We start from the raw sequence: 14,152 nt of genomic DNA, 5'->3' as shown, positions 1-14,152 counted from the left end.
TTTAGGAGCGCTAGGCTGTTTATTACATAGAAAAATTGCCTGAAAGTGAAAATAGGGTAAGTTAATTGTGGTAGCATCTTGGCTGCACCAGAAGAAGCAAATTACCCTCACAAGTAACATTTCATCTCTAAGTTTAGAAGTCCATAAACTGAGTGCTAACCTCCACCACAAGCCAGAGGGACTTATTACCTACATTTTCATTTACATCTATTCTGCAAATCACGTTTAAGTACCCGGAAGACGGTTCTTCGAACCACCATCACAACTATCCTTTATTACTCCAATCCCCAATAGCGCGCGGAAAAAACCAACACCTTTATCTTTCCGCACGAGCTCTAATTTCCCTTATTTTTATTAAGATAATCGTTGCTACCTATGTAGGTCGGCGTCAACAAAATATTTTCGCATTCAGAGGATAAATTTGGTGGTGGAAAGTACGTGAGAAGACCTCACCGCAACGAAAAACGCGTTATTGTAATGATCTTCATTCCAAATCCTGTGTCTTGTCCATGACATTCTCCCTCCTGTTTCTCAATAATACAAAACGTGTTGCCCTTCTTTAAACTTTCTCGATGTACCGGAGTATATCTTGATCTTATTGTTTGGCAACGACCCCAAATCTCCCAGCAGTACTCCAAAAGAAGACGGCCAAGCGTACTGTACGCTGTTTCTTTAACAGCTCTGCTTTATCTTGTATGTGTTCTGCCAATAAAACGCAGTCTTTTGTCCACTTTCCCAACAACATTTTCTATGCGTTCTTTCCAGTTTAAGTTGTTCGTAACTGTAATTATTACGTACTTACTTGAATTTTCACCTTTAGGTTTATCCGGCTTAGTGAACAACCGAAGTTTAACGGATTCCTTTTAGCGCTCATGTGGATGACCTCACAAATTTCATTACTTAGGGGCAATTGTCAGTTCTTGCATCATATAGATATCTTACCTAAATTGTTTTGCAATTGGGTTTCTTCTTCTAGACGATAAATCATCTGCAAACAACATAAGATGTCTGCTCAGATTATCTCCTAAACCGTTTATATAGATAAGGAACAGGAGGGGGCCTATATCACCACCTTGGGGAACGCCAGAAATCACTTCAGATTTACTCCAGGACTTTCCATCAATTACTACGAAGTGTAACCTTTCTGCAGTGAAACACGAATCCATTCAGAATTTGACACCAGCGTCTTGTGAGGTACGGTGACAAAACATGCTGGAAATCAAGAAATACGGAATAAATTTTAAATCAGTTGTCGATAACACTCAACAGTTCGTGTGTATAGAGAGCTAGTTGTGTTGTACAAGACATATGTTTTCTAAATCCCTGTGGACTGTGTGTCAATAGACCGTTCTCTTCGAGGTAATTCATAATTTTCAAACATAATACATGTTCCAAAATCCTGCTGTATATTGACGGTGCTGCTTTTCCTGAATATTGGTGTGACCTGCACAACTTTCCAACCTTTGGGTATCAATCTTTGGTCTCGAGTGATTGTATACGTTTGTTACGTATGGAGCAGCAGGCCCAGCTTGCCCTGAAAATAAGTTAATTATTATACAATCTGCTTTCATTAAATGATTTAAGGTTCTTCACTGCTCCAAGGACATCTATTCGAATCTGGAATATTTATTTTGTATTATTTGATGAATAAATTTTTAAGGACTGTGCTTAGTAACTCTGCTTTAGCAGCACTGTCATCGATAGCATATCCATTGCTGTTGCGCAAAGAAGGCATTGTGTCTTGCCGGTAGTATACTCTTTGGATTTTCTGACACGTTTCGAGACAAGGGTTCGTTGTGGAAACTATTATAAGCATCTCACATTGAAGTCCGCCCTAAATTTCGTGTTTTTGTAAAACATCGTCAGTCTTGCAGATTTTGCGTTCGTTTGAATTCGTCATGCTTTTTGCGGTGTTTCTGTAACAGTGTTCTAACCTGTTTCGTGTACCATGGGGCATTTACTCGTTTGTTAATTTGTTTGATATAAATCTGTCAATTGCTTTCGATACTATTTCTTTGAATTCAACTCATTTCTGGTCTAAACTTACATTGTTAATTTGGATGGAGTGGGGATTCTCTCACGAAGGTGTCAGGGGGACTTCTATCTGTTTTTTTGACCAGATAGATTTTTCGTTTATTGTTGGTGGATTTGAGATTTACGGTATTCAGTCTCGCTACTACGACTTCATGTTCATTAACCCCTTATCAGCACAGAATTATTTTTCAGTCAGGTCAGTTGTGCTTTCACAACCGTTTACTATTCGAGTGGCCAGGATTGTTTGTTGTTAAGAGGTCAGTTGTGTTTTCACAACCGTTTACTATTCGGGTGGCCTCATGCACTTAATGCTGGAAATAATTACCAGAGAAAGCGTTTAGAAGAACTTCAGATAATGTTTAATGCTTATCTCCTGACTTAAGCATGTAAACTGAAGTCACCAACAGCTATAATTCTATGAGTTGCGTACATGTTTGAAACTCGTCTCAAGTTTTCTTCGAACTTTTTAGCAATTGTATCTTCTGTGTTGTGAGGTCGGTAAAGGGATCAAATTATAATTTCATTTCGGTTTCTGAGAATGACCTCTACCCATACCAACCCACACGAACCAACTACTTCAATTTTGCTACTAGATAAACTACATCTAACAGCAACAAACACGCCACCACCAACTGTATTTAGCCTATCCTTCCTCAACACCGTTAGGTCCTTCACAAAAATTCCGGCTAGACTTATCTCTGCATTAGCCAACTTTTGGTGCCTAGAACAATTTGAGCCTCAGTGCTTTCTTTTAGCGTTTGAAGCTCTGGTACTTTCCCAAAAGTTGTAAGTGTTATATCTGTTCTTCCTGTATTGGACCAGCACCCTTTGAGACTAAAGCCCATTTCGTGTTTCCCTGAGAGCTTCTAACCTAAAAAAACCGCCTAGGCCACGACACACAGCCCCTGCCACTCGTTCAGAAGCATCCTGCGTGTAAAGGACTCCTGACCTATTTTGCGGAACCCGAAATCCCATCACCTTATCACGCAGCGTACACGGTCGCAGAAGCGTCACAGCCTCTGATTGAGGCCCTCTACTCGACTCTGTGGATGCCGGCAGTCAGACCTGTCGACTATGGTGCAAATGGTGAGTTCTACTTTCATCTCGCATGCAAGACTGGCAGCCTTTATCACTGCACATAGCCACTCTAAAACAGAGAGAATCTCTTCCAATACAAATCGGCATGAAACATCACCTGCGGTTGGCTGCACACTGTGCTCTTCATGGTATCTGCAATGACTCATCCTACGTCTGGAATGATTCCACCCGGTTTTCACGCTGAGTGCAAATTGGTTTTCTTCCTCTCCTGGACAGCCATGTTCATAAGGGGCCCAACATTGGAGATCCCAGCTACCAATTATCCCACCCTCTGTGACTGCTCGGATCTTACAGGCAGAGTAGTTTCCTCTGAAAGAGCAGGACAAGCAACCGCATCTGACTAAGGGAAATTGTCAGCCACACCCATAGAACTTGGAGTCTGTTTGTCAGACTAACGGGGGCCACATTACGTTTGGTCCTGCGAGAAGTCTTTCACAGCCTGCCGAGGCGACATCTCACTCGACCACAAGTGAGGGGCTATCCTCAATGCTATCAGTGACTAGGCTGGCCACAGGAGAGGACTGATCGGCGTCCGTCATGTTTCAAAAACACTTAAAACCACATAACATCAAAATGTCAACAAACCCAGAGCAGCAACAGTATATTGCATAAACTGTGGCGTAAGCCAACGCGTTTTCCGCCAAGGCTGTCTTGCTTACCGTCAGATAGAAACTTGGCAGCGCAGTAAAACTCTGAAGCCTTATGAAATATGCTTATTCTAATTACTCTGTTCCAAATGTTAGTACACCACACTGTAAAGAACATATTAATTTGGAACTGTAGAAGTGTAGCATTCAGAATCAACTTATTTATATAACAATAAGACAGAATTTACAACAACTATGCGATTGTTCAGCGGAAACATTCCGTGAACCGCGTCTGTCAAATATCATGGAGATCACTTGGTGAAATCCCTTACCCTTGAGGAACACATAACAGAAACAGCGAATGAAGCAAAGAGTGAGTTAGCTGCCTCGTATCGTTTAATAAGCAGAACATCATCCCTAGATGAATCGATAGTGAAAGGAGTAATGCTGTACGACTAACCAATATGGGGACACGTTCTGGTCGAAAGCATTACGCTGTGAACAACTTTAACTGCTCAATGATTTGTTAGAATCACGAAAATGTATGATGCCCAATAAGTTAAAACTGTTTGAGAAGAGATTCGTTCCCTATCGCAGAGATTTTACACCAAACAACCTTACACGGCCAACACGTCGACTATCCTCATGTGATATCCGTGATCTGCGAAAGTGTGGAGGCACGACTATGTAGCTGTTTTTACAGATGGGTCGAAACAAGGGGATTCTGTTGGTTGCTCAGTTGTTTCTCCATATCGTGTCCTCAAGGTCCGACTGCCTCAGACTTTTACTGCCTTTGATGCAGAATTGTTTGCGATCTTGCGGGCACTGGAGCACATGAGACATTCTTCCTCTCCTAAATTTCTTGTCTGTTCCGATTCACTCAGTGCCCTTCACTCATTGCAACGTTGGTATCCGGCAGACAAAATTGTCCAGACCATCCAGGATGCCCTCCTCCGACTACAGCGACTGGGGAAGGTTGTAGCTTTCTGCTGGGTTCCGGGGCATGTTGGCATTGCTGGGAATGAAAGGGCAGATCTCGCAGCCAAGGAGGCGTATCTCGCCCCACAAGTATCTCAGTGTGCTATCCCCTTGCACGCACTCACCTCGCTGTTGAGCTCACGGGTCATGCGTCGGTGGGAGGATGAGTGGCTGGAAGTGACTGACAATAAGCTCCGTATAGTCAAGCCCACAACGCCTGTGTGGTGTACTTCCTTTCAGCCCCATCGACGGGACGAGGTTCTCCTCACTCGGCTTCGAATAGGCCACAGCCCTATGACGCATGGCTTCCTGCTCCGGCGAGAGGACCCTCCAATGTGTGGTGCTTCCGGCGTCCAGGTCACTGTGCGCCACGTTTTATTGGATTGTGTTTTATTTTCTGACCAGCGGGTCGCGGCTGACTTGCCAGCGGACCTGCCATCTCTTTTAGGCAACACTCGGACGAATGTGGTTAAAGTTTTAAAGTTCTGTGCCCTGTCAAATATTTTTACAAAGATTTTAGGGAGAGGATTTTAATTTTCTCACTGTGTGACAAGCTCGCCCATATTTTATGTAAGTGGCCAGCCAATAACAATTTCCTGTGACATTCTTGTTGCTATGTTTCCCCTTTCCTTAGGTTTTACTTTCTTATGTAGCATTTTCCTTCTTTTCCTGCTTTCTTTGAGTGTGTGCTTTAGTTTTCTTAGGTGTGTCCACATTCGTTCCTTTTAATGTGTGTCAGGGCGCTGATGACCTCGATGTTGAGCGTCCATAAGCCCCAATACACCACCACCACCACCAAGTGTGGAGGCTGTAGGTGGTGCTGTGGCCACTTCAGTAATATAGAAAATTTGTTTGAGGATCTAAACTATAAATATAGTTTTAGCCATTTATACCTGGATTCATATCAGTCGTATAGCATTGTAAATGATAATTTATTTATTTTTTATAACACTAGTACTGCTCAGTAACTGTTAGCGCTTAGATACCACAGAGGCTTTTGATAATGTTTATAATGTACTGAAAGGTTCCATTTGGGACCGACACTGTTTAATATAGAGGATGAATCATCTAGAAGTTGAACCGAAAACATTTCTACAGTGAAAGATGTTGTCGATATTCGGATTTCACAGACTGGAATGGTAGGCAGGGGCCCAACTATGCAGCCATATACAGTGTGCTGTGAGTTTCAGATGTGTACTTCATTAGAAGAGGTAGAAATATTTAAAGCTAACAATGCCAGTACCATAGTCAAAGTAGGCTACATTAGAACGTCAGTGGTGTTTTATGCAAGAGTCTACTGCAAGCAGTTTACGATACATCGCAGTCTGAAAATTTTAGACACTGACAGTTCTTTGTTTCACGTTGTAACAAAAACGAATGTGTATTTCACATGGGTGCGCATGTGCTGCCCTGCATAGGTCGCCGAAGGTGTCGTGTTGTTAAATGGGACATCGCCTAGGACAAGCGAAAGACAAACAAACGCAAATACAGTACCTCTGTTGGGCCTGACACGTAAAGAACCAATGCACCCTCAAATATTGTGCTCAAAATGACCGCCACCAGTGTCAATACCAGCTTGCATTCTGCCATGTAACGACTGCTGTCCACGTTCTGGCATTTCAGAGAAAACTGCAGCGCAGGCAGCCGTAACATGCACATTCATATTATCAGTAATTGTTTGAAGAGGTTGTATAAGTCGACGTTAATTGTGATATGTTTCGGCATATACGGTACACGAACTAACGGCAGTCCGCAGCTCGTGGTCGTGCGGTAGCGTTCTCGCTTCCCACGCCCGGGTTCCCGGGTTCGATTCCCGGCGGGGTCAGGGATTTTCTCTGCCTCGTGATGACTGGGTGTTGTGTGCTGTCCTTAGGTTGGTTAGGTTTAAGTAGTTCTGAGTTCTAGGGGACTGATGACCATAGATGTTAAGTCCCATAGTGCTCAGAGCCATTTGAACTAACGGCATGGGTAGGAATCCTAAGCCGGCCGGTGTGGCCGTGAGTTTCTAGGCGCTTCAGTCTGGAACCGCGTGACCACTACGGTCGCAGGTTCGAATCCTGCCTCGGGCATGGATGTGTGTGATGTCCTTAGGTTAGTTACGCTGAAGTAGTTCTAAGTTCTAGGGGACTGATGACCTCAGATGTTAAGTCCCATAGTGCTCAGAGCCATTTGAACCACTCTTTTTAGGAATCATATAAAAGTAAACGAAAGGAAAAAAATGCCGTGACGCGAAGATGTGACTTACGTTCGGCGAGGGCAAAGCAGCGCTGTGCAGCGTACGACAAGCTTCACGGCAGTGGCGTCAGTACTCGTCGTAACGTAGACCTCCTGCACTCATTAACAGTCCGAGCAGTTCCGGTTGCATAACTCACGATGAATGTGTTACCCTTGTCGATGCATTGAGGTCAAACGCATCAGTCATAGTATTAACATTTCCTAGCATTTCCTATTGTTAATATTTCCGAGCATAGTATTAACATTTCCTGGATGCTTCAGTATGTGTCATTCCAACCAGTCCCTCCTTTTAGTTCGAGTTATGGCCCAGACTTCTCCTTTCTTGAATTCTGTACCGTATCTCTTCTCCAGCAGTTCGACTTGCCCAACTAAGCTTCAACATTCTTTTCTTATGGGACATTTCTAAATCTTATTTTCTCCTCTATCCTGAATCGTTCCTTGTCCACGCTCCACTTACGGACAACGTAACGCTCCGTACAAATAACTTCAAAAACTGCTTTGTAACAATTAATTCTGTGGTCAATGTTAACAATGTCCTCTTTTTTCCATTCCATTACCCTTTTTGCACTTTTGCTGTTATTCATCCATAACCTGTTTGCAGGACACTACCCGTTCCATTCATCTGCTCTTCCAGTTACTTACTGTCTCTGATATAGTTTCAGTGTCCTCGGAAAATTTCAAAGTTTCAAATTTTGTTCTTCCTTTCCAGCACTGCCTGCTGAATGGTCAGATTGAATACTACCGTGGCAAGATACAATCCAGTCACACTGCATTCTCAATTACTGCTTCACTTTCATTTTCTTCAACTCCTATAGCTCCAGTCTGGTTTCTGTAGAAGTCATAGAAAACTTTTCGCTTCCTGTGCTTTATCCCTGGTTCCTGCAGGATTTCATAGTTTGTATTGCAGTAAACATCGTAAAAAAAATTCTGTAAATCTGCAAATGTTGTAAATGTAGATTTGCTTTTCTTCTGTGCAACTTCTGAGCGTCTATATGTCTCATGTTGTTTTACATTGCTCCAGAAAACTAAACTGATCTTCCCCGCGATCCAATTATGACCAATTTTCCACAGTTCTGTATGCACTTCGTATCTGTATTTTATAATCCTAAGTTTTATGACGTCAGTCTGACCAGTCATTACTCCTTTACTCCTAAATGTAATACTCTGTAAGCCGTTTGGTACTTACCGCCTCTCTTTGGTCACGTAAACATTCATAAAAAAGGTGAACATTAATAAAACTGACAATGTGCAGGGACGGATTCCTGACTCGAAATGGAAGGGAGAAAGGTCCCATGAAGACGTGTCCAGAAACGCATCGTTACTACGGTAAATGGCCCTGACGATTGTATGTTCCTCTGTCCACCTGCCGTTCGTTCCTGCGTGTTGGAGGCTGTGCTATTAATACAGCGTACTGTAAGCAGCAGAATTGTCTGGTATTCATATCGGGAACTAGTCGAAATGGTATCTGTGTACGGCCATGCAGATGGAAAGGGTCGAGAGGCAGCACAGTTATACCAAATTTAGTACCCCCACAATCATCAACCACTTCACACAACATTTCAAGCCCTTTTTGGGTGTTTGTGTGCCTCTTCAGACAGACGAACGTGCTGGGAGGCGACGGATTGTGCATAAACCAGATCTGGATTGCCGGTTTCTACAAGATATTGAGACGAACCCTAATACAAGCTCCAGGAAAATGGTCCACGAGCATGGTGTAACCGAGAGTACGATTCTGCGAATCCCGCATGACAAACGTTACTATCCCTATTACTGCAAAGAGTGCAAGAATAATCAACAGCGGATTTCCCTCTACAGAAGGACTTTGTCTATGGTTTTTTCACCAGAACATCACAATTATGAGATTTCTGTCATGAGTCATCTTTACTGAAGGAGCAACATTTGCAGAAGTGTGAAATCGTCGTCTGTGGGCTACAGACAATACTCGGCGAATGGTTGTGGTATCTCATCAGCATCGGTTCAGCATCAACTTGTAGGCAGGGTTTCTTGGTGGCCACATACTTGGACCTGTCACTGTTCCACAACGCCTCGACCGAGGAACCTGCTATGGAATATCTGCCTGGGCTCCTTGAGAATGTGCCTTTGGCATTACGCCAGGTTATGTGGTTCTACATGATGGAGCGCCACCCGACTTCCGCATTATGGTTCGCCAGCACGTCAACATATCCTCCCTGGACACTGAATGGGACGCAGAGGCCCTGCAGCAGAACCTGTTTCCTCGGATTGCTAGACAACTATTCAAGCAAATTGTTTTGATGGAGTTTATTACAGTAAGTTAAATTGACAATACTTAACTTTTGGTATTCACTAATGTGTGTCGCAAGCAATTGTCGACATGCAAATAATCAATGTCCTTCAGTATACACAACTTCAATAAAGCAAAACAGTACAGTTTGTATAACAGCTCTTCTTCCACTCTCCCCCCCCCTCCCCCCCCCCCCCCCCCCCCCCCCCACGGATGGCTAGGGGCTACGGCGCTTATATTCTCTTCAGATAGATGCCGCTTCTGTGTTGGTGTCGGATTTGTCAGCTCACTATTGGCTGACGTCGTCTCACAGCACTGTCTGCTCTTCCTTTCTTGATAGTCAGGCCGGCGCTTGTCGTTGTGCTGGAACATTTCCTACCCCCGCCCCCCCCCCCCCCCCCCCCACCACCAAGCGATGGACGGTTGTCGTGTTGTAAGACGGTGACAACGGCTGGCGTGACAGGAGTGTGGACGCTTTTCTGGACGGAGAGCCGTGGCTGCAGGGGACGTCAAGCTTCAGGTCGTTCCCCGTGATCCAGCCACCTCTCTGGTGGAAACTTCCCCCGGAAAACTACCAGAAGCATACGCGTCCACCTCCGGAGGCCAATCACAAGATGTAGAAGGCGCTAGCTGCTGCGGTGTGGGAGGGTCCATCTCCATCGGTAGGACGAGAGGAGGCGGAGGAGGCGAAGGCTCCGTTGTTGTTTTTTGTTCCGTTGTTTGGGGGAAGAGACCGAACAGCGGTGGTGGTGGTGGTTAGTGTTTAACGTCCCGTCGACATCGAGGTTATTAGAGACGGAGCGCAAGCCCGGGTTAGGGAGGGATTGGGAAGGAAATCGGCCGTGCCCTTTCAAAGGAACCATCCCGGCGTTTGCCTGAAACGATTTAGGGAAATCACGGAAAACCTAAATCAGGATGGCTGGAGACGGGATTGAACCGTCATCCTCCCGAATGCGAGTCCAGTGTGCTAAGAGACCGAACAGCGAGATTATCAGTCTCATCGGATTAGGGAAGGACGATTTAGGGAAATCACGGAAAACCTAAATCAGGATGGCCGGACGTGGGATTGAACCGTCGTCCTCCCGAATGCGATTCCAGTGTGCTAACCATTGCGCCACCTCGCTCGGTGCGAGGGCTCCGTCTCCATGGTGTCGTCCCGCGGTGTCCTGATGACATCCTCCGGCTGTTGCTGAGGCTGCAGTGTCCTCATGATCTGTGAATTTGGGGGAAGAGACTCTGAAGGATCACCGTGCACATGACAGTGGCGAAGCTGTTAGTGTTTTCGGCGCAGCAAGTCGTCTGGACCTGAAACGAGATACATGCAAGTACCAAGTCGACGGACGATCTCGCCTCGCACCCACCGTATGCTGCCACTAAAAACCCTGTAAAAGACAATATCACGCGGCGCGAAGTAATATTTGCGGCCTTCCTTGCGCGCCAGGTGCTAAGGAGGGTGGAGCAGGTGGAGCAGTGTCCGATGGCGGCGGCCGTGAAGCAATCCCGCCAGCGATTGTCCATCTCGTGGATGTGAACGATAGGAGGCGAGAAGCAGTTGCATCCCTGGTGTGTGCGGAGAGAAGTTTGGCCATCTGTTGCTTGAAGGTTCTCACAAAACATACCACTTCGCCGTCTGACTGTGGATGGAACAGTGAACTAGTCAGATGCTGTATGCCATTGCTTTCGCTGAATGTTTCAAATTGATTTCACGTGAATCGAGGGCCGTTGTCCGACACTATGACTCCAGGTAAACCTTATAGGCAAAAAATTGATGACAACACCTGAATTGTGCTACTTGACGTTGTCCAGTTCATTGGCACAGCAAAAGGAAACTTGCTATACGAGTCAACCACAATCAACCAATAAGTGTTCGAAAAAGGTCTCAAAAAGTCTGTGTACACTCGTTGCCATGGTGACTGCGACTTAGGTGAAGCTGACAATTTTTTGGTGGAGCGGGCTAATTTTCCGCACGTGCGTGACACTGTGATATCATCTGTTCTATTTGGGTGTCCATACTCTGCCAAGGATAGTGCGAGATCGCTAACAGTTTCGTACGAACAATCCCCCAGTGTCATTGGTGAAGTAACTGCAACACTTCTTTTTGCAAAACTTTAGGGATGTACACACAGGACTGTGTCCTGTCATTTTGAACAAGAATCACACCTTTCTGTATAGTGAGGCTTCGGTGACGTGCAAAGTATCGATGCACTACAGAGTTCTTTATGCTACCAAAGGAATGAAGCCAAGATGCGCGAATGTATGTTAGCAAAACGTTGAAATTCCGTGGTCAGTGCAGTTTTCCTATAGTTCAGGGGAAAAGATTGAAGCAATTCAGAAACCTGAACATCGATGAGACAAGATGCAGCAGAAGTGTCAAAGTCTGTATCAGGACCAATCGGAAGACGAGAAAGTGCGTTGGCATTACCGTGTTGAGCTGTGGGGCGATACACAATCTCGTACTGGTTTGAGACAACAACAAAGCCCATCTTTGCAATTTTTGGGCAGCTCATACAGGAATCGTTTCGTCGGATGAAACAAGGTCTGCAATGGCTTGTGATCCATTACTAAGTAGAATTTCTGACATACACATGTGGTGGAATCTGGTGACACCATACACGGTAGCCAAAGTCTCTTTCTCAATTTGTGAATAGCTACACTGAGCTTTGGACAACACTTTTGATGCAAAAGCGATAGGTTTTTCTTTATCACCAATTCTGTGCGTAAGCACTGCACCGATAAAGTAAGAGGAAACGTCAACTTTTGTTGAAACTAGTTAGTCAGAATCAAAGTGAACTAAGCATTTATCACTGAGCAGTGCACCTTTAAATCTTTGAAAAGCAACTTGGCACTCATCTGTCCAAACAATGGAGACATTCTTGCCACGCAAGCAATGCAACGGAGCTGCGATTTGTGTAGCATTCGTATGAACCGAATATAATAGCTCAGTTTCCCTAAGACTGACTGCCATTTTGTGACATTGCGATGAACTGGCAAATCTCGTATGGCCAACAAATGAAACTGACTGTTTGTGACATGAGCAAGCTACTCCAACTCAGGTTTATAAAAATCGCACTTGTCCAGTCTGCTCCTCAGTTCTGCGTCAGATAACACACAATACAAAGCATTCACATCTGCAACATGATCTTCAGGTGTACGAGCTGCTACGACAATATCGTCCAAATAGTTCGAACTTTTTGGCACTTGAGCATTCAGCTGTTCCAAATACCACTGCAAAATTGCGGATTCGGAAGAAAGCAAATATTTAAACAAGCCCCAATCAGTATTCACTACACACACTTCCTGAGATTCATCATATAGTTGTATCTGAAGGTACACGTCACACAAATCAATTTTTGAAAAGTAGCAACCAGCGCCTAATCTGTCCATGAGATCCTCCGGGCGTGGCAATGGTTAAGTATAAATCACAGTTTGTGGGTTGACCATAGACTTAAGGTCAACACCGAGGCGAATACGACCTCGAGGTTTGGGGGGGGGGGGGGGGGCAAAACAAGTGGACTTGACCATTGACTAGCTTGTATGGGCGCAATAGCTCCGCTATCTTGCAGTACTTTAAGTTCAGCAGCTACGGTCGCACCTACGAGTCCTGCCTCGGGCATGGATGTATGTGATGTCCTTCGGTTAGTTCGGTTTAAGTAGTTCCAAGTTCTAGGGGACTGATCGCCTCAGATGTTAAGTCCCATAGTGCTCAGAGTCATTTAAACCATTTTTTGAATGCTAAACCCTGACAAATAAAATGAATCAAGATCAAATACACTCCTGGAAATTGAAATAAGAACACCGCGAATTCATTGTCCCTGGAAGGGGAAACTTTATTGACACATTCCTGGGGTCAGATACATCACATGATCACACTGACAGAACCACAGGCACATAGACACAGGCAACAGAGCATGCACAATGTCGGCACTAGTACAGTGTATATCCACCTTTCGCAGCAATGCAGGCTGCTATTCTCCCATGGAGACGATCGTAGAGATGCTGGATGTAGTCCTGTGGAACGGCTTGCCATGCCATTTCCACCTGGCGCCTCAGTTGGACCAGCGTTCGTGCTGGACGTGCAGACCGCGTGAGACGACGCTTCATCCAGTCCCAAACATGCTCAATGGGGGACAGATCCGGAGATCTTGCTGGCCAGGGTAGTTGACTTACACCTTCTAGAGCACGTTGGGTGGCACGGGATACATGCGGACGTGCATTGTCCTGTTGGAACAGCAAGTTCCCTTGCCGGTCTAGGAATGGTAGAACGATGGGTTCGATGACGGTTTGGATGTACCGTGCACTATTCAGTGTCCCCTCGACGATCACCAGTGGTGTACGGCCAGTGTAGGAGATCGCTCCCCACACCATGATGCCGGGTGTTGGCCCTGTGTGCCTCGGTCGTATGCAGTCCTGATTGTGGCGCTCACCTGCACGGCGCCAAACACGCATACGACCATCATTGGCACCAAGGCAAAAGCGACTCTCATCGCTGAAGTCGACACGTCTCCATTCGTCCCTCCATTCACGCCTGTCGCGACACCACTGGAGGCGGGCTGCACGATGTTGGGGCGTGAGCGGAAGACGGCCTAACGGTGTGCGGGACCGTAGCCCAGCTTCATGGAGACGGTTGCGAATGGTCCTCGCCGATACCCCAGGAGCAACAGTGTCCCTAATTTGCTGGGAAGTGGCGGTGCGGTCCCCTACGGCACTGCGTAGGATCCTACGGTCTTGGCGTGCATCCGTGCGTTGCTGCGGTCCGGTCCCAGGTCGACGGGCACGTGCACCTTCCGCCGACCACTGGCGACAACATCGATGTACTGTGGAGACCTCACGCTCCACGTGTTGAGCAATTCGGCGGTACGTCCACCCGGCCTCCCGCATGCCCACTATACGCCCTCGCTCAAAGTCCGTCAACTGCACATACGGTTCACGTCCACGCTGTCGCGGCATGCTACCAGTG

General features: G+C 45.8%; 1 protein-coding gene across 1 annotated transcript in view; it reads right to left on the bottom strand.

Moving 5' to 3' along the window:
* LOC126418730 (fatty acyl-CoA reductase 1-like) overlaps window positions 1–6,958 on the bottom strand; it is a 498,968-nt gene extending 492,010 nt beyond the window's left edge. The window contains exon 1 of the mRNA XM_050085640.1: window positions 6,943–6,958. The gene's annotated coding sequence lies outside the window, so the exon portion shown is untranslated. The remainder of the gene's footprint in view (window positions 1–6,942) is intronic.
* Window positions 6,959–14,152: the final 7,194 nt, after the last annotated feature.

This window comes from Schistocerca serialis, chromosome 9 (genome assembly GCF_023864345.2).
Source record: "Schistocerca serialis cubense isolate TAMUIC-IGC-003099 chromosome 9, iqSchSeri2.2, whole genome shotgun sequence".
Lineage (NCBI taxonomy): Eukaryota > Metazoa > Arthropoda > Insecta > Orthoptera > Acrididae > Schistocerca > Schistocerca serialis.
This window is presented reverse-complemented; position numbering and strand designations above follow the sequence as displayed.